Source organism: Pelophylax lessonae (genome assembly GCF_965119305.1).
Source record: "Pelophylax lessonae genome assembly, chromosome: 2".
NCBI lineage: Eukaryota > Metazoa > Chordata > Amphibia > Anura > Ranidae > Pelophylax > Pelophylax lessonae.
Genome location: NC_138769.1, coordinates 471,793,821 through 471,815,822, shown reverse-complemented (window position 1 = coordinate 471,815,822; position 22,002 = coordinate 471,793,821). Strand labels below are relative to the sequence as shown.

Sequence of the window (22,002 nt, the reverse complement as noted above, 5' to 3'; positions counted from 1 at the left end):
TTTCTCCCTCTCCAGCGGGAGATCGCGAGTGACCGGCGGACATCGGAGCCACTGGTAACACGCGCGGGCTTCTTAGGGAACGAGTGGGGGCGGAAGCGCGCCTCTGGCGGTGCGCGCTCGCCCCTTAGAGGCTCACAGGTGGGTGACGTAGTCCTACGTCACTTTGCCTGTATGGGGCTGACCGCAGTCATAAATAGTCGTGCGGCGGTCGGCAAGCGGTTAATAGTCTCAGCCCCAGGTTAAATTAGTAAAATGTCATATTTATAGATCTAAACTACCAAGTATTGTTATTTATAGATCATTTATTTTAGAAAAGTGATATTTATATTTCTGATACCCATTTATGATGGGAGTTAAGTATATTTATTACCTGTCAATTCCAAGCAATCAGAATACACCTATATACATATTTTCCTGAATCCTCCTCCAGGCCAGAGTCTCTAAGGCCAGAGTGGCCAGACTTAATTCTTAAAACCAGTAAAAGAAAAGGTCTAAATATGGAGATGACATTTCAGGGTAAAAATATTGGTTCAAATATACTCTTTTTGAATTTTCTAGAATGTTACATCTCTAGAAGCGCACCTAACATACTGAATTTGGAAAAAGAACGAAAACCTGTAGGGATGTACATGATCTGAAAGAAAATGAAAGCATTTGTACTCTCTTTAACCTAAGCTGGCCCTAAATGAATTGAAATTCAGCAAGGACTGGTTACATTTCGATCCATGTGTGGCTGCTTCCACTCGACAGACGTTGATCTTGCACCCACCTCACTTGTGTGGATGGGGAATCATGCTGTCTGATCAAAAACAAACAAGTCATCTACACCAATCCTAATTGGAAGACCACTGGCATATTTACCATTTAGCTCGTTAAGGATTGTTCCAAGTACCAAAATCAAGCCAAAGCACTGATTGGATTTCTCTGCCTGTGCACCCAATCAGAGCTACTAGCACATAGATCCCACCTGCCCTGTTGCAGCCTGATCCCAGAAGCACTGGTGTGGGTAACTAGGAGGAATCCTGAACATTCTAAAATGTAAATATTCCAGCATGATTTCTATTAGGTTAGGTTAAGGAGCAGCTGCGTAAAGTCTTACCATGCTGTCAACAACTTCATAAAAGTATAATGAAAAACACAATTGGGGTTAAGATGTTACATAACCATGATTTTTTACGCTTGTATTTTTTAAACCACATTGCAATGATTTGCAGTGGGGATATTCATCATTGCCGTTCATATGACAAATGAATTGTGTCAATCTTGATTCCATGTGGCATTCTTACTTTGAAAAAACTGTTTATTTCTTTATGCTCAGTGCTTCCTTTGTGCTTTTGTATAAATAAAATGATAGTTTGTTTTTACTGAGGCAAAGCCACTTCCAAAATGCTGGCCAGAACATGCCTGTTACTAAGACATCAAAAGTAACAACAATTTCCAAGAACAATGAGGCAGCCCTGCACTACAGTCTCTATTGTTCTCTGATGTTCAGCACACTTTTCAAATGGAAACAGAGGGGAACTTCTTGCCAGGTCAAAGTTATTATATTTATCATACACAATGAACTATTACGTCATGTCTGCTCCATAGACAGGTATTGTCTGTTTAAATATGTATTGTATATTATATATCACAGTATTTCTCAAGAAAGAGTTTGCAGCCCAGTATTGTTAGGTATTACCTAGACTGCTCTAAAGCAGCCATGTTCCTTCCTACAAGTTACTGGAGAGCCCAAAGCCCTATGCGAAATCATTAGAATGATACAACATGCCAGGAAAGGCAGGGATACTTTTTAAATTATATGTATGTGGTCAGCATCTCTCATTTTTTTATGATCTGACCCATTAAAGGGTCAAACCACCTAAATGTTTGGGTATAGGAGGACTCTCACCAGCTGAGACAGTCTCATGTTTCTCCAACATCACTCTGCTATTATTTACAATGCTGTTCCTGTCCCTCTGGGAGGTTTTAGGAGTTTTCTTCCTCTTTCCTTTTCCCCTCAGTTCACCAGGCGTTTTCACTTGGTGATCTGGTCATACCTCCTGTATTAGAGTACCCCCACTCTGGAGGAATGAGCAAAAAGGGCACCTTTGGACAGCAGCATTGTCAGTCTGGGGAGAGGGTAGTAGTAGATGTACCTGCTTTCAGGAGCATGTAGAGCTCCTGATGCTTGATAGCTGCTGGTCTCATTCCAGCATCCTGCTTTTTGCTGTGATACATTCTCCCCGTCTGTTTTACCACCTGCAAGGTGATTGATTTGGCAAGCATCTGGGTGGAGACTAAACCTGATTTAAGAGCACAAGCTTGCAGTCTGTAACGCTCCTGCGTTTTATGTATGATGTGGATTTTCAGCTGCAGAAATATTCCACTTCAGTAGTCATGTAGAGAAACGCTGAGACACCAATCCCAACTCCCAATGACTCATCATGTGTGGATGATCTCAATTCAGCAAGTAAATACACACACTCAATAAGATGTTTCCTAGAGTGACTTATGTATATAGTAACACAGTGATGATAGGCTGAAGAGACAGGTTGGGTAGAGATGGTAGATGACAGACACTTGAAAGGAAATGTTCTTGAAAGTAAGATAGTAGCAGATGGGATGCAGATAGGTTTAGCAATCATGTATGGTAGCAGATGACAGAGTAGCAGGTGGACATACAAGAGAGATCAACCCAGTGCAAGAACAGATGGTAGTAGGCTCAAGAGCTAGCAATCTTAGATAATGCAGATGTAGTAATAGTCCTTAGTATGCAGAGCTAGATAGTGTAAGCTTTAGTATGAAGGTTATAGAGGTTTCCCCTGTGGGGTACTTATCACTAATAGCAATGTAGCAGAGGAGAGGTTCGGCAAGAGAGGATGATCCGGTAGCGGGATACAGGGATCAGCGCAGCGTGGTTCCGACAGCGAGGTATGCTTGCAAGCATGAGAGCTTCAAGACAGGTTAGCATCAAGGCACAAAGCAGTTTGAACGAACACATGTGAGTGAGAGCCGGCGATCTAAATAGCCATCCAGTCCGGCGCTCAGTGATGACAGCATCAGTCTCTAAGGTGTATGCGCACCTTACCAAAAGAGAATGGTGGGGCGCATACACTTATGAAAGAGTAATTAGGGTACCCAAAGGTACCAGAACATTACACAGTCTCATGCTTGTGATATTGCGTTTGTAACCGGTGCTCCAAGCTCTCTGTTTGTCTGCCCTGCCTGCTAAGTTGGATTCCATTGTTGATGACCTCGGATCAGATATCGACTACTCTCTGAAATCTGCCTGCCTTTAGACTATGGATTAAACCCTGACTACTCGTAGCCTTAAAAGAAGAAAATGGTCGCACTCCACCACAAAATCCAATGAAGAAAAGTTTCTTTATTCACATAAGTGGTACAAGGTACAGCAGGGAAGGACAGTAGATGCGTTTTACACGACTGCTACGTGCTTGTTCACTGTTTTCTAGTGAACAAGCACGTAGTAGTCGTGTGAAACGTGTCTACTGTCCTACCCTGCTGCGCCTTGTACCACTTATGTGAATAAAGGAACTTTTCTTCATTGGATTCCGTGGTGGTGTGCGACCATTTTCTTCTTTTATGTTTCTCCTGGTTGTGAGTCGAGGTTCAGCACCTAGCTTCAATCGTGGACTTTGACTGGCCTGAACAGTGTTATCTCTCTTCATTACTCTGATCCTTGCCTGCCTTGAACCTGGACTGTCATTGAACCACTCTGCCTGTTTGCCAACTGCAAGTTCCTACCTGTTTGCTGTGCTCAGTTAACGTTTGTCCCGGCATGGTGGTCTGACACTATAGCATTGTGTATAAGTCCTTGGGGCACACAAGTACCAGTAGGCCTGCTTAACTTATGGGGAAGGGGGTTGCTATAGGTGAAAAATGCAGATGATAGCTATGGTGTCTGATCACCTGCTTTAGGGGTAAGCGTAACACTTGCAGATTTAGATACATAAAAAATTGAAGCCAAACTCCAGCCAACACTTTATAACCAGTTACTGGAGTTATCAGTTATGTACATAATACAAATTTTGGTTTCTTTTGATTATTTTCTGTATACATGCAGTCATGCATGCTTCAATTCCGTGCATTCCTTTTGCAGCCTATCCTAATGTAGGCATGTTAGCATTTACAAGAATAATAGACCTGCTGAAGGAACAGAAGGTGCCGTTCTTTACAGATCTGTAAGAATGTCCCACCACCAAGTACCATAACAAGGAATTACAAGGGTCTGCATTTTATGCCATGGTCTAGGAAAACATCTGTTGGTCTGCACTGTTAAGTCTCCCAACATGCAGCACCTTGCAGACAAATTGCTGGGTCAAAGAAGTCCCCTTTGTCCCTCCAAGTGGTCTTGATGTAAGTAAATTTATTGCATAGGAATAGGTCTTCTCTAGTCTTTCCAGTAGCACAAGTACTTAATAGTAACTAATTCAACTTAGCCAAATCTTTTCAATACAAATGTAAGATAATTGGCATGTGCCAATGTAGGCAGATTGCCCCATTTCCCTATGTGTGACCAACACGTGCACCAGGGCCCACCAAGACAGAACTTCAGGCCAATGAATTGTTCCTTTGCCAAGCTCACACCTTGTCTATGTGCATGGATGCAGGCTTGAAGCCTCTGACTCATCCTCCTGGTCACCAGTCCTGTTAAGCCCCTATAGCCCAAAGCACCTCTATATATAGGCCTACATTTTCCCTGATCCAGTGATCCAGGTTAAAGTGATTCTAAAACGAAATAATATTTTACCTTAATGCCCTCCCTGCATCCAATGCCTTCCCTTATCTCTATGGGTAAGGGGCTGGGCTAACCCAAGGGAACATTTCTCGGGGGGGGGGTGGCCACTGATAAAAGGGAGATGTCAGCTTTAACCTCTCCCTTCAACAAGGTGAACTGATTTTCCCCTAAGGGCTCATGCACACAGGACGTTTAAAAAAACACCAGCACAGCTGTAAAAATATGCTTCTAGCCGCATTTTTACAAGCGTTTATGGGCGCTTTTGCGTGTTTTTTTGGCATTAGCATTTTTGGGCATTTAAAAACACTCCCTATGATGTAAAAATGCCTAAAACCGCCAAAAGAGGCTAAAACGTTGCTAAAAGCTTGTTGCATCGTTTAGGAGCGTTTAACCGCGTTTTTTTGCGTTTTGCATTTTTACAGCTCAACAGCCTCTGCTCCTGAACGCACAGGCTGTCTTTTTTTTCTACTGCCCCTAAACCTTATGCCTCCAAACGCCTCTGAAAGTTTATGTGTACATGCTAACATGGAGGGGTGTTTAGAGGCAGGAAAAAGAAAGGTCAGATGCCAATAATAGTGACTGTAAAAATGTCCTGTGTGCAATAATTCTAGATTGTAAGCTCTAACGAGCAGGGCCCTCTAGTTCCTCCTGTTTTGAATTGTATTGTAACTGTGTTGTCTTCCCTCACATTGTAAAGCGCTGCGCAAACTGTTGGCGCTATATAAATCCTGTATAATAATAATAATAATAATGCTTATCTTTTATATAAAATAATAAAAATACAAAGCCAAGTAAATGCCACAGTGCTTCACTGCACGCCCTGACTACATAACATACTGTTACAGAAAAATCACTAATATCTAGTGCAATATTTGATTTTTTACATTTAAGTGTTTTTTTTTATGTATAGCCTTTTTTCTACCATATAGCTGATCTTAAGCAACACTGGTGGCTTGGCCAAGATTATATGGGGGCGAGAAGCATGTTACTGATTTTCTCCTACGCATAAAAGCCCTCTGGGGGTAAGTGAAGGGAAGAATAAAATAACTTCATCAACACTAAACCGTATTTTCCCATATAAAACAATTGTAGGAGTCACCAATGTGCCAAAAAGTAACATGAGAACTGTTTAAAAATGCTGAATTTCTCAGCTGAACTGTTTACTAAGCTATGCTTCATTTTTGGTCTCAGAAAAGCAGTACCAAACATGTAACTTTCTCAGGGAAACATTAACAAATACTAAATGTCAGCAAGCAATATGATCAGCCAGACAATACGAATAAATATACAGTGTATATAAATATATATATATATATATATATCTCAATTGGATGTTGGTCAACATAGTTCAAGTACCCTTACTAAAAAAGATATGTAATGTATTGGATATCACTACAGACTTAAGGCTAGTATACACTAAAAGAAAATCTGGCTAACATTTTCGTCCAAAGAATTTTTTTACAATTTTCCTATAGTTATTATTATTATTATTATACAGGATTTATATAGCGCCAACAGTTTGCGCAGCGCTTTAGCGCCGGTTCACATACACGCGACACTACTTCCCGGGGGGGCCTCCGAGATCGCGGTGCGAGCAGCGCGCAGGGACCCCGGAGCGGCCGCCACGGACTTCATAACATTGAAGTCTATGGCGGTCGCCTCCTGGTCACCCCAAAGAAGCTCCGGACCCTTTTTCTAAGTCGGAGCGACTTGTGTCGCTCCTATTAGAACGGGTCCGCAGCTTCCCTATGGGAGGCGACCTGCGGCGACCTGTGAGGCGACCAGGTCGCCTCACAGGTCGCCTTAGTGTGAACGGGGGCTTACAATGTGAGGGAAGACAATACAGTTACAATACAATTCAAAACAGGAGGAACTAGAGGGCCCTGCTCGTTAGAGCTTACAATCTAGAAGGAAGGGTCAAGTGAAACAAAAGGCAAGGGACAAACTCTAAAATGTTTCTTGTACGTGAAAAAACAAATGATTTTCGTTTAATGTTTATGGTTTTCTTACGATTTTTGTACAAGAAAAATTAGAAAAGAAAGACTGTGCATGATCAAAAACAATAAACAAAAAAAAAAAAAAAAAAAAGTCTTTGTCGTACGAGAATATTCGTACGAATTTTCATTCCGATTTGCTGTGAAAAAAACCAGGAACGATCGTTTGCTCAATTTTCTTATAGTGTGTACCCCACTTTAGTTCAGACACCCTAATAAAAAATGTATGCACTCATCAGCCAACTCTCTATTTTTAAAAAATATACCCTGGCCGAATACAAAGAACTGCACAAATAATAACTAACTATATATCTCCATATATATATATACATACATATATAACTCCATATAGCACCATAAGCAACCACAGGATGACCTTCAGTATAGTAATCCTATAAACTGTTTTATAAAAACAGGTAATTTAAAACAAATTACTAAACAGGGAGACATCATTTCCACAGAAAACACAAAACCTAATCTACCTACAAAGAGAAGCCAATACTTCTAAAAATTAGATAATTGAAATGAGTTCTTTGATATCATGCTGCTATTTTCAACCATAACATTTCAAAGACAGCCAACCACATGTGCAACCCCAGAACAATTATCAAGAAAAATAATGCAGAAAGATTTGTTTCATAGGCAGAGAATTACAGTAATGAAACAATTTTGTCTAAAAAAGAGGATCAAGTGAAAGTCACGGTTCAACTCCTACGACAACACCCACACAAAAGCCCTAATTGATGCTTCTTAGTTCACAGAAGCTGCATGACATCCATAGGAAATAAACACCAGACCTTGCCTATAATAAGTCTGGCTCTTTAAAAGCATCATTAACTAAGGACATCCCTCTCATGTAAACTCATTTGTTGTGACAAATGTGTTACAAATTTACTTCGCTTTCTTCAAGAACCATGAACTAATTTGAATTAGTAAGTGGCTGATTAAAAGGCAATAAGAAACAGAATATTCCTACCGTCTTCCAGAGTTATATATATACACTTTATTGCTAAAGGTATTGGGACGCCTGACTTTACACGTACATAAACTTTAATGGCATCCCACTCTTAAGCCCCGTACACACGTACCGATTGTCGGCCGTAAAGATTCGGCCGACGACCGATCGGCCGATTGTAGGCTTGTTAGTATGATGCTTCCGACAGCCGAAAGCGCACTTTCGGCCGAAAAGAATCTGTCGTGCAGGCATTAAAATTTTTGTTGGCCAACACCAGAACGGCCGATTGTTCGCCAGTCAGTACAGAATTCGACAATCAGCAGATTTGCAAGACTGGGCATGCTCAGAAAAGAAAAAACACAGGGAAAGTTAACCATCACATGACATCACTTCTGCAGTCGGCGGACAAAATTCTTGTGCAGTCTTTTGCACTTTTCAGCGGACAGGACAGCCCTGGACAAAAGACGGCCGATCGGTCGGCCGACGATCGGTACGTGTGTACGAGGCATTAGTCCGTAGGGTTCAATATTGAGTTGGCCCATCCTTGGAGCTATAACAGCTTCAACTCTTCTGGGAAGGCTGTCCACAAGGTTTAGGAGTGTGTCTATGGGAATGTTTGACCATTCTTCCAGAAGTGCATTTGTGAGGTCAGGCACTAATTTGGATGAGAAGGCCTGGCTTCAATTCATCCCAAAGGTGTTCTATCGGGTTGAGGTCAGTTCTCTGTGCAGGCCAGTCAGCTTTCTCCACCCCAATCTCAAACTCAAACCAAACATCCACACTATATTGCCGAAAGTATTGGCCCACCCCTCCACATCATTTAGTGGAGGGGGGATTATGGTGTGGGGTTGTTTTTCAGGGGTTGGGTTTAGCCCCTTCGTTCCAGTAAAGGGAACTCTTAAGGCATCAGCATACCAAGACATTTTGGACAATTTTGTGCTTCCAACTTTGTAGGAACAGTATGGGGTTGGCTCCTTCCTGTTCCAACATGACTGCGCATCACTGCACATAGAAAGGTCCATAAAGACATGGGTGAACGAGTTTGGGGTGGAAGAACTTGACTTGCCTGCACAGAGTCCTGACCCCAACCCGATAGAACACCTTTGGGATGAACTAGAGTGGAGAGTGTGAGTCAGGCCTTCTCGTCCAACATCAATGCCTGATCTTATAAATGCACTTCTGGAAGAATGGTCAAACATTCCCATAGACACACTCCTAAACCCTGTGGACAGCCTTCCCAGAAGAGTTGAAGCTGTTATAGCTGCAAAGGGAGGGCCAACTCCATATTGAACCCTACGGACTAAGACTGGGATGCCTTAAAGTTCATGTGCGTGTAAAGGCAGGCCTCTCAATATAGTGTGTATAATATAGTGTATACTACTGTGCAAAAGTTTTAGACAGGTGTAGCAGGTGCCTCGCATCTCCGTGGCCATGCCAAGCTGACCAAGGCTCTCACTGAAGGGAGGGAGCGCCTGCCAGCAGCTGTAGGGGAATTTCCTCCCTCCCTCTCCTACTCTCACTGTACAATGAGTGAGAGGAATTCACAGATACTCATAACCCTCCCCTATTTCCTATTTGCAGAAGGAGCTAGCCAATCCAGGGAGGATTGAAGAACTGCAAAGAACTCTGGGACATGTAGTTCCCAACACAGGTGGCTCTATTCTAACCATTGAAAATAGAACTACACACCCCAGGATTCTCTGGCAAGAGGAGGAGAAAGGGGATGCATCTTGTCCGCTGAGGAGAATTCAGTCCCCACAAGGCAGGAGAAGAGTCTGGATCTAAGGAAGGGGTGTTGCCTCCTGGGTCAGTCGACCATGTTGTTTAAGGCATCCATATCCAGTTGGGACATTCAGCCTGAGAGAGGGGATTCCCAGGTGCACCGACGGCTGTGAAGTGCTCCAGTGTGAAGTGTCCAGTCAAGGTTAGCAGAAGAGCCTGCCTGTTCCAGGACATTGGATTGGGCCTTGACCACAGGACTGGTGAGAGGGCACTTGCCCATCTGCAGGAAACAAGGACACTACACACAGACAGAGTTACTTCACTTTGCCCTATCTTGCCAGAACCTTGGTCTTATTAAAGCCCTATTAAGCAGACACAGTGTCTGCCTTGCTATCCGGATACTGTCAGCAGACCACAGTTACACTCAGCCAAGCAGGAGTTCTATGTGCACCAACTAAAGTGGCTAGCTGAAGATACAAGGCCTCATCCTTCTTCCAAGGGACTGAAGTTACTGGTGCCATATGGGCATGTACACACATAATCAGGGCTCTGTATATGTAGTGTATGTGCAGTGTAGTCTGACTTGGGAGTAAGGCCACTAAGCCACTGAATTAGGTACAGTGTTTGTAGTTGGGCCTGTGGTGTCAGGGGATAGAAGAGAGAAGTCTGACATAGGTGAAAGTCATTCTTCTGCTCTCCTCCTGCCTGGACTCATAGCGCTAATTTAAGTAGCGGTAACCAAGCTTGTGTAAAGTTGTTATATTGTGATTCATTGTTGTTTAACTGCTTGCCTCCCTCATTCTGGGGTAATTTACAGTTGTGGAGTCCCCTAGAAGCAGCCTGATATAATACATCAAGTTATATTGCTCTCAATCTTAGTGATTGTTCTTCAGCTAATTCATTCAGGAATACACTATTACTGCCTGCTATTTTTACACAGAAACCTTATAGTAAAGACATTTCTGTGTTTAATCCTAACGTGTGTGTTTTTATTGGCCATCTACTTACACTAATGCCAGGTGTGCCAGAGGGGCAGAGATTGTTCTTGGGGTTGAGAGGCAGAGTAAAGAACCAATCATACTTAAGTGGCTCCTGCGGGGGTAGCGCTACACAGGTGTGAAAAAATGCTGTAAATTTGGAATGCTTTCAGAAGTGGTAATAGTTTGTTTTCATCAATTAGCAAAATAGAAAGCAACTGAACAGAAGAGAAATTGAAATCAAATCAATATTTGGTGTGACCACCCCTTGTCTTCAAAAATTCCAATCATATGGTTGAGATCCACCCAGATGCCTGGGCCGCCACATGGCTCAGCCTCACAGTTATCTACTGAGAGCCTAAGCCAGCTCCTCCTGCCCATTCCACAGCCCAGGGCTCCACTGAGTGTTGGAAGGGAGAGCAGAGAGCCACTGACTGACAAACCTGACTCTCTGCTCAGAGTGGAGAGGGAGAATGGATCAATCTAAGGTGTTTGATCGCTCAGTTCTCACTGCAGAGCCAGCGGGGGGCAGATGCAGCATTGGATCGATGCTACATCCACCTGGGTAAGTAGAAATTTTATTTTTAAACCCTGAACTCCTGTTTTAATGACATTGGCTGCATATTTGGGGCCATTGTCCTGCTGCAGAAAAAAAATTGGGGCCAATTACATGCGTTTTCCTATCACTTTCTATCTTGTTGAGAGGAAAATAGAGAGAGTCTTTTTCCTAGCAGAGAGTGTCAGTTATAAAAGCAGACAGAGATGTCATGTGTTATTTCATTCCTCCAAAAAAAGAAATCTGCAACATGTAGCATGTTACAAAAGGCAAACATATCCTTTAGGCTCGGTTCACACTGGGGCGGCACGACTCTGTACTACTTCGGGGGCAACTTGTGCATTCCCATGCACCACGACTTCGGAACGACTTGCATGGACTTCACATAATGGAAGTCTATGCAAGTCGCTCCGAGGTCGCCCCGAAGTAGTACAGGACCATTTTTCTAAGTCGGAGCGACTTGTGTCGCTCCTATTAGAACGGGTCCTGTAGCGGTCAATGGACCGCGAGGGAGCGCGTCTTGTCAGGCTGACAAGTCGCCTGACAAGTCGCGATAGTGTAAATCGAGTCTGAAAGGGGGAAGTCCATCCTAACGCTAAAATCGCTACATCTACAGGCATCCACGATCTAAGACTAACCTATCTAGCCATGTAGAGAAGAAATCAGTATAAATACCTTTTCTGAAGGCACTCCGGTCTGGTCTCAAGCTGAGTTGTCAGCAGCAGCTTCACTGTGGAGGCTGGTGCAGAGGACACATTCGACAACTTAAGCCCCATAGTTATTCTATGGGTGACATCACTTCCCATTCATTTCCCAGCCGTTGACGGCTGTGTCCTCTGCAGAGCTTCCACCGCTGGAGACTGGACAGGAGCGGCTTCAAAAAAGGCATGTATAGCGATTTCTTCTTTACAGGAGTAGATAGGTTAGTCCTAAATCGTGGATGCCAGTAGATGTAGCGATTTTAGTGTTAGGTCAAACTTCCCCTTTAAAGCGGTTGTATCCTCACCAAAAAAAAACAAAAGCAAACCCTGCAAGACAAAAGCATAATGAGCTAGTATGCATCGCATACTAGCTCATTATGAAATACTTACCTTAAAACGAAGCCCCGACACGGTCGCCCGGACACCGCTGAGGGAGCTGTCATGTTTCCCTTGGCGTCTCTTCCGGGTTCGGTGGCTCCGGCGCTATGAGTGGCCGGAGCCGCGATGACGTCACTCCAGCATAGGACCGGCAAGGACCTCTGAAGGTCCGCCGTACCTTCAGAGCGCATGTGCCGCTAGTGTCAGCGGCTGCATGCAGGGCGAATATCTCCTAAAACGTGCAGGTTTAGGAGATATTCATTGTACCTACAGGTAAGCCTTATTATAGGATTACCTGTAGGTAAAAGGTAAATATACTCCGATACTACCGCGTTAAGTAAAACTAATCTGACATTTGTAATGATCCTGCCGTGAATGTCCTTATTCAGACACTTCCTGTTATAGGGTAACAATGGATTGTCCCTGTCAGCATGTCACATTGGAGACTACAATTGGCCATTTCACCACACATTACTAAGGAATGGTCTACTGTTGTCATCACAAGAAAGCATGGTCTGAGAAATATGCAGAAGATAGGCAGCACTAGCATGCAAAAAGAGGATAACAGGAGGTGAAAACATAAATTGTGCATTAAAAAAAGACAAAATGATACGCAGTACTTTAGAAATCTAAATTTTGTTCAATTAGAGTTAACATATACTTAAAGGGCCATCCGAATCAATAGTTAAACAGCATTGCTGAAACACTGTTTACCCACCTTTATCTCCATATAAAAGTTTTTATAATCTGAAGTCTTTCTATCTACATTACCGCTCATCTATGGCCTTACTACATAGTGCTAGCTGAAATATAACATCATAACACTGAGTTATTTATTTTACATTGTTCCATTACATTGCACATTTTTCAAAGTGCTCTAGACCTAGTGAGATATGCAGTATCATTTTTCTGTAACAAAAACAAAAGACATAAAAGTTCACATTCAGAACATAAGTTTCACATCTCAATGCTGAGCCCTTTATATAGTTATGGAGATGTTTTAACACAGCTAGTAAAGTGTTATTATATACTGTATGTTTATATTCTACTAAGAGCATAATGTATACAACACCAAATACGCTGCCCTGCAACTCACTCTCTGCTCTGACTTTTCCTTATAGAGCTGACTGTGCAGGATATTTGCGTCACTGTGCGTAACTACAGACTGCAAGACAGTGATGGGAAACATCTGCCCAAATGTTGCCACTGGCAAGCACTGCGTTTCCTTTTCCAGGTTAAGTTTTACAATATGGGAAATAAAACAACCTTTGGGGCCTTCTATAAACATCTAAGTGACCTTGTAATAAGCTATAAAGTCATGCATCTGTGAAGCCTTTCTGCAGGGGATATCAAGGACTAATTAGATTAAATAAAGACAGTATGTGAACAAGACATTTTTCAGGGCTTCCCAAAAAAGTTGCCATAGCCACAGATTGTTTCATATTGAATATAGACATTAAAGAAAAAAAAAAAAACAAACTAGAAAAATAAGCTCTTTGATGGTACCACATATATTAAAAGGGGGGCGATTTTATTCTTACAAATGTTAAAACAATTGAGATATAGTAACATTTTTTAGAAATGGTTGGAAATACATATATTATTCGCATACAAATTAATTTGTGTATCACATCATGCTTTGCTTATCATCCATGGCCCATTAGGGTGATGAGTTTCTTGGTGTTTCGCAGATCAGCAGCACACTTCATCAGGAAGGCAAGTACAATGAAACTCTGTTACATATATAGAAATCACATACATACAATGTTTCAATAGAATTATACAACTCCTGATTACAGTAAACCCCCCTCCATTGCGGGGGTTACGTTCCGGACCCAGCCACGAAAAGTGAAAATCCGCGAAATAGAAAACTCCTATTAAAATGCATTGTAGGCATGTTTTTTTTACTGTCACTGTACATGTAAAAGCATTTTAAGGTCTTTAAACAGACTTTTAAAACAATAGAAACTCATTTAAACACATAAAAGATACTGAGAGACATAGCAAGTGCTATGGAAAACACAAACATATTTCATTTTTAATTATTTATATAGTAAAATAACATTACAAAAAAAAAACGCAATATACCGGGACCGCAAAAACTGAACCGCGATGGAGCGGAGGTTTACTGTACATCTTTCTGGAAGGAAAAGATCAAAGGCCAATTATTCTCCCTAGAGAAGAGATGCCTGAGAGGTGACATGATAGCAATTTACAAATACCTCAACAGTGATCTCAGCATAGAAAAAAAACTATTCAGTCGCAAGAAATGTAAGGGGACACGAGGCCATACAATGCGATTAGGAAAAGTGATTTAACCTTAGGCTACGTAAGGGGTATTTTACAGTAAGGGCAATAAGATTGTGGAACTCTCTTCCACAAATGGTGGTAAGTGCGGGGAGTATGGCTACTTTAAAAAGACTCTGGGATATACATCTCCAAAAAACAAAACATTCAGGGATATGGGAAATGAATACATCCACACACACCACACAGGTTGAACTGGATGGACTGTTGTCTTTTGTCCGCCTCAACTACTATGTAACTTTGTAACTATGATGTGTGACCCAGAGGTCTGGCAAGTAACCATGAGTTCAGATAATGTATATGTCCTGATAGTGTACTTCTTAGTGATGAGGCACCGTCATACACAGCAGATGCCAATGCACAGTCCTCAAGAGAACATGCTTCAGGAGGGATCAAGATGGGCCACCGATTAGGTGTGAGTAGGGTTACCTAAAAGGGTCTTAAGCGACCCTACTCACACCCATTTGGTGGCCCACCTTGATCCCTCCTAGAGCATGTTCTCCTGAAGAGGACTGTGCATTGGCATCTGCTGTGCATGCAGGTGCCTCATCACTAAAAAGTACACTATCATGACATATATCATTACCTGAACTCATGGCTACTTGCCAGACCTCTGGGTCACATATCATTGGCCCTTGATATTTTCCTTCCAGGAAGTTGTAATCAGGAGTCGTATAATTCTATTGCAACTTCGTATGTATATGATTGATATATATGTAACAGAGTTTCATTGTGCATGCCTTCCTGATGAAGGAAGCTGCTGACCCACGAGACGCATTGAAGTTTCAGAGGAACCCTTGAAATAGATTTCAGGTCTTGGGGAGCCCCTGCTTAAACCAACTCATTGGCAGTCAGTGAGCAGAATGCCCCCTATGTTTGTGGCCAGTGGCAAGAATGCCACATTTACTGTGGTGGTCATATTACTACCCTTATAGACAAGGTATTGTAGTGGTGTTTGCCCTGGAACTATGCAAGAACCATCAAATGGAAGGTCAATCAGCCACAGCTCACTGAACCAGAAACAACCTCTTGAGGAACCCCAGATTTCCATGGAACTCTATTTGAGAATGGCTGATCTAATCATTTTTAGAAATATATAATCTACTGCTACAGAAATATATACTACACTGCAGAATTATAAAACATATGATTTGGGTATAATGTAGTACATGTACACAGGAAAAGTCCACATATGTTAGTCATTTGTCACATGACCTGTGGCCTTTCACAGACTTACTGTAGGTACAGATTGAGGTGAACAACAGTATTGTGTCAATCAGACAAGCGTGATAGCCTACATCCAAACATCTGCAGCTAGTTTTACTGTATTAATGACTATCTTTAGGTTCACTGCAGGGGAAACATAGCAGTTTGTTTCTGCTGTAAAGAGACACCATCATTTATAAAAGGAAATGAAGAACACTGCGGTTCACGTTGTCTCCTTCCAATAAAAATGTTATAATCAGTGTATGATGTACAGTAAAACCAAATGCAGAGGCAATTTAAAAGCACATTTCAGAGTTTCCCATGCATGCCTCATCCTGTGAATGACTTCAGTGCTTTTTAGAGACTATAAACCTGTGAAGTCTTACCTTAGGAATCACTATAAATGAATAATCACACAAAGCTATAAGGGGGAAAAGTGGCTTAGTGGTAAGCATTTCTGCCTTGCAGCATTGAGGGTCTTTGGTTCAAATCCCAGCCAAGATGCTATCTGCTTCGCATGTTCTCCCTGTGCTTGTTGGGTTTCCTTCCACTCTCCAAAGTGCTCTATTGTATGGAGATAGAGAGCTTAGATTGTAAGCTCCTTGAGGGCTGGGACAGATGTTTTTGGTGCTATATACAGTAAATACCTTTAACAATTAAAATGTCTTCTAACAGGTATTATATGAACAATATTTTGTGTTCTAATCTGCATACAAATTATTGCGAATCTACTTTCCATTTTTTGTTTCCTTTTTCAACATGACTTCCATGACTTAAAGCGGAGTTCCGGGCACAGAAGTAATTTTTTAACAAACATACCCCCGGGACAGTCAGGGCTAGCACATTCCACAATGGCTAGCCTCTGATCTGTCCCGGTTCGCACTTACCTGCAAGAAGAAATACTTACTTATAAAATTTCTTCCACAGCGTTTCCATCTCTCTTGTGGGTAGGTGAAGCCGGCGCGGTCCTCTTCTGTCTTCTTCCGCGTCTTCTTGTCCCAGAATGCGCCTGCACCGGCCCCTCTCGTCACTTCCGGTGCGGCGCCGCATTCCTAAACAGCTTCTGGGCATGCCCAGAAGCTGTTTAGCAGGGGAATGCGGCGTCGCCCGGAAGTGACGAGCGGGGCCGGTGCCGTCGCTTTGATTCCTGGGAGTGATGACGTTCAGCTCCCAGGAATCATCGCGAGACAGGAAGTGACGGCGGAGCCGCGGCGCTGAGGGAGGAAGTACCCTGAGGTGAGTATTTACGATCTTCAATTACAAGGTGAGTTTTAAAAAAAAAAAAAAAACCTAACTATCCAATTCCTTTTCAGGTTATGCAGAACTAGCGGACGGGCACAAAAAAAAATATCGTTTTTGTGCCCGGAACTCCGCTTTAAGCAAACTTTTGTCCACAATTTAGCATGCATGCTAAAGAGCAGGCAGTACAAGTGCCCATGCACATCCATAAATTATCCTGAGGGCTAGTTTACACACCAATTCCTAATTGCACCCCAATGCTTCTGGTAAATGTGGGTGCATCCACAGCCGACAAAATGTATAGTACCTCAGTACCATGCGCTTTGGTGCAGCACCATTTTAAAAATGGTGCCTACAGTACCTTTTGCATTCCTATGTGTTTGAAATGTCTGGTCTGTCCTAAATGTGCTATGTGGCGTGCGGAAGTACAAAAAAGGAGTGCTCTTTTTGTGGTGTGAACCAGCCCTCAGATGGTCCTGGTAACCCCAATGTTCTATTATGCAAAATTAGCATTGTTGTACTCTGAACAACCATCTCCACCACTTCATCCCCCCACCTTTCTGTAATCTAGTGAAGTCATCTATCCAATAGACAGATATCTGGAATGGGAGGGAGTGGGCTAGAACTTGACCACTCTCTAGTCACAAATGTGTACAATAGAATCCTCCATGTTAAAAGACTCTAGGTAGCTTTTGAAATAAAATATGGCGGCATACTGGTACCTTAAGTTGTCCACTTTACAGAACAGGGGCAGTTTTTGTGCCTTTTAAAGAACACTGTATAATTTAGGCGACAATAAACTTAAATGTGAAACACCTAAAAGTGACACTATGGATAGAGATTAAAAAAAACTTAGTTAAATATTCATTAAAAATATTAAAACATACAGTATTTTAAAATACTGATATTATAACTGTCTGAAAACTATCTACATTATGCCTCCCGTGTGCACAAGAGAAATAAGACTGGGAAGGGAAGGGTAATCCAGTATAGGGTTTATTTATAAAAAAAATAAAAAAAAAATCTGCAGAGCTCTTCATCCTGTGAAGCTGCATTCATTTTGCGCAAATGGGGATAAAATAAACTTTATTAGGCTAGTGTCTTTGCAGGTCTAATGTTATTTTTCATACAGAAGAGTGAATTAGGAAAATACTGTATTATGGCCACTAGATGGTGCTGATGATCATAGGCACTAATATTATATTTACTATGATCATCAGCACCATCTAGTGGCCATAATGTAGTATTTTTCTGATTAATTCTATTCTGTATGACTGAAAAACCTTCAACCAGGAGAAAATTTCATTTTACCACCCTTTGTACAGAAAGGATGTGCATGCACTTCACAAAGGTTGGTATTGCAAGCACTACAGATTTCTGAAAGGTTTACATTTTAACCTTACCTGGAATTAAAAAACATTCACCCATATACACCTTACATTTATGGTCCAGTGACCTGTTACATTTTATAGTAGCCCCAAGGAGGTATTCCAGCTATCGGACCTATTAATATTTTACTTTAAACGGTTAGTTTGGTACACTACAGTTACTAGCCCAATAATACATAGTTATACAAATCTGTGCTGTTGTAAATAGTTTAACAGATCTTTTTTCATCTGTTCATTTCCTGACCATCAGAAAATTGGATAAGCAGAAGATGGTTAACATAAGCTGACTTATGAAAAGTTGAGCTAAAAAACTTTTTATTATTAAATATTATTAAATATTATTACCGTATTTAAAATTTTAACTAAAATTAGGATTTTGGCTGTCATAGGTTTCGTTTTCTTTCCTGCACTTCTGATAAATGAGTCCCGCTTTATTCACATAGTACAAAACGTATTTATAAAATCTGAAGCAATAGCTCAACAATGTTTGGTCATCTTTGAAAAAAAAAACACGTAATCCTTTTGGATGCTATGGGAAACAGGTCCACTTTTGCTTCAGTTTTCATATATCACTACTAAAATTCCCAGTAAAGGCATTTGTTACAGAGACACAATGACTAGCCAATGATGACAGAATGAAATCAGTCCTTATTTATGCAAAACATACAGAGGAAACTCCAGTATCAGACTTTTGGCAAATGCTTACAATAGGCTGGCCAGATAGTTTATAATAAGACTTAATGAGAACAGAGCTGATAGCACTTCCTCCCGGGTTCTGTTATCATATTCACAAAATGTAATGGAATAATGTGTTATACTTATGATAGGGGGTTCTGCAACCTATAGATCTTGATCTACCTGCAAATTTCTTGTCCGTGCCAGGGCACCAGCAGGTGCACAAGGGAGCTGGCTGCCATGAGAAGTCCTCACTGCCGGGCTGGCAGTTATAAGAGGAATCCACAGTTTTCTGTTGCTCCTGAACTCTGTTTTACATACTACAGACCTTAGCAATCTACACCAGTTACTCTTGACCAGGGGTCTGTCCTTCAAACTTTATGGGGGGGGGGGGGCGACTGTGGCCACTGGGAGAAGAAAAGGTCCTAACGTCACTGAGAAAAAACAATGCCCTATCTTTGGTGTCAGTGGGAGGAATTGTGCCCCAAGGACTAGATACAAGCAAACAAAGGGCCGCATCTGGCCCCTGGGCCACAGTTTGGAGACCACTGCTCTTGACCCCTGCACCCTGTTACTTAATCCAGATTTCTGCACTGTGCATTGCATTCTACTGATCCCTGCACTGCGATCTATATACTACTGACCCATAAACTTTGCTTACATACTACTGACCCCTGCATTATATACTATTGACCTCTGCAATGCATGCTACTGACCTCTGAACTCTGTGTTGCTCCCAAGCCCTGCACTCAATGTTACATACTACTTATCTGTGAAGTTTGCATTACTTATGCCTGGCCTCTGAACTCTGTGTTTCTCCAAGTCCCCTGCACTCAATGTTACATACTACTTATCCGTGAAGTTTGCATTACTTATGCCGGGCCTCTGAACTCTGCGTTAAATGCTCCTGACCTCTAAACATTGTGTTACTCCTAACCCCTGCACTTTGCTTTACACATTTATGACCTTAGAACTCTGTGTTGCATAAAATAGACCTTTAAACTCTGTGTTACTCTTTCCTCACCCCTGCATTACTTACTCTTGACCTTTGTTTTACATATTACTGACCTCTAAACTCTGCATTACTTATTACTAACCCCTGAACTCTTAAAGAGGTTGTAAACCCTACCTATAGACTTTTGCCTGTAGGTAAGCCTATGATAAGGCTTACCTATAGGTACTGTAAATATCTCCTAAACTTGCACTGTTTAGGAGATATTTACATTGCATGCAGCCGATGACGTCATTGACGCATGCGTTCTGAAGGAACGGTCACCCGTGCCGTTCCTTCAGAGCCCTTTGCCGTGAACGGCAACTCCCGCACGCATGATGACCGAAAATGTCTGCTGTGTTACGGTGAGCGGGCGGCACTGCAAGGGCTTCCTTCTAAGGTAAGTATTTCATAATGAGCTAGTATGCGATGCATACTAGCTCATTATGCCTTTGTCTCTTTGTCTTTCAGGTTTTTCCTTTCTTTTTTTCTGAGGTTTACAACCTCTTTAACTTAATACTGACCTCTGAACTCTGGGTTAATTACTACAGACCCCTCAACTATGCTACTGACCCCTCAACTCTTCAAATCTTCCCTACTTTTTAATGTAGTCTTGCTAGGTTATCTTCTTTAAGAAAAAAAAAAAAAAAAGCACTTGGACCCTGTTGACCTTTGATCAAAATAAAAGTATACATATATTTGTATTTCGGGAACGTTTTACAGTGGAAATAAAGGATTTGTAGACCCCCATCAACCCCCCGAAGTCCCTCTTCTTCTGTATTTGTATTTTTTAAAACCCTTATACTTACCTTTTATTTATTTTTTTTTGTTCTATAAGTCTTCTTACCAGTAAAATAGGTCATCACTGGCTTCTTCTTTTTCTGGTGGCAGCAGGTAGGGACATCTTTCTAAGACTTAATGGTGCTCACACAATGACGTGTGAGCTCTACTCACTCCTGGAGTCCAACCTGCATGGTTATGGGCCCTCTAGGGTGTGGTGTAAACAACAGGCTGGGGTAATTGGAAATGGTCAGCGTGAATGTCTTTCTGCTGTGAAGAGAATTGCTGGACCTGGACCGAGGAGCAAGTTGGACCCACAGCTGGAACATGGAGAGTGTAGCTAAAAATTAGGATTTTTTTAACACATGGTGATGAGATAAAAAATGTTTCAAAAAAAAAAGAATACTTTAGCTGTCACTAATAATATTGTTTATACAGTATGCATGTATTTTTTTACAGATTAACACACAATTAGATTACACATTGACGTTAATTTTAGGCCTTGCATTTTTTGCATCCCATTTTTAATTACTACTCTTTGTTTAGTATTACATATGAGCGATGGCCGATTCTCTGGTCATGTTTTATCACAAGTGAACCCTGCATACCTTACCAATTGTGAAGTCTGACCATTTCCATGGTCTAAATCCAATACATAAAATGTCATATCTGTTATGCACAAGGGTTCCCTTGATATAGGAGCACATTGTCACATGATTGTTTATGTATTCTTGCACTATGGTTTTTTTATGGAACTTTATGAATTTTTTGTACAAAATAAACTTCTTTTTATACATATTTATCTAAGTGTACATTCCTGTTGAGATCAGTCAAATGGATGCCTATAAAGTCCTACTATCTTTAAGGAGATGAAGATGTTCTCCTTTTCTTCCCCCTTCAGCTCTTTAGTATACATTTTTTTGGGATGTGGCATCATTATATCGAGATCATGTCTCAAATTTCTTTAGTGTTACATATGAGTTTAAGCTGAAGTCCAGGTACTGTATGATCTTCATTGCATTGGTCCAAACGGGACCAATATGAGAATACATATTTCTTACCTGAGGAACTGCTATGGAAGCTGAAAGTCACTACAACTACAGTACCGGTAATCATTACAATATTCCACATCCTAAGTTGAGTGGCTTCCTTTCTGAATAGTGACCACAGGGAAAGATGGGGGGCGGGGGGTAGCTTCACAAAAACGCCTTGTATTTTTTCCAAGGATACAAGGTGTTCTCTGATTGGACAAGGTGGAGATGATGATGTCATCACACTACTTCTTTGCCTAATCCAATCAGAGAATACCTTTTGTTAATTGAAACAATACATACAAAGCATTTTGTCGATGGTGGTGAGCGAGCCACACCCTGTGGTCACTATACAGGAGGG

At 41.6% G+C, this 22,002-nt stretch overlaps 1 protein-coding gene across 1 annotated transcript in view; it reads right to left on the bottom strand.

The window, feature by feature from the left end:
- The window catches only part of LOC309548150 (uncharacterized protein), a gene marked incomplete at its 3' end in the record, with an annotated part of 127,815 nt that overhangs the window by 102,278 nt on the left and 3,535 nt on the right, over positions 1-22,002 (bottom strand). The gene's annotated exons all lie outside the window — the stretch shown is intronic.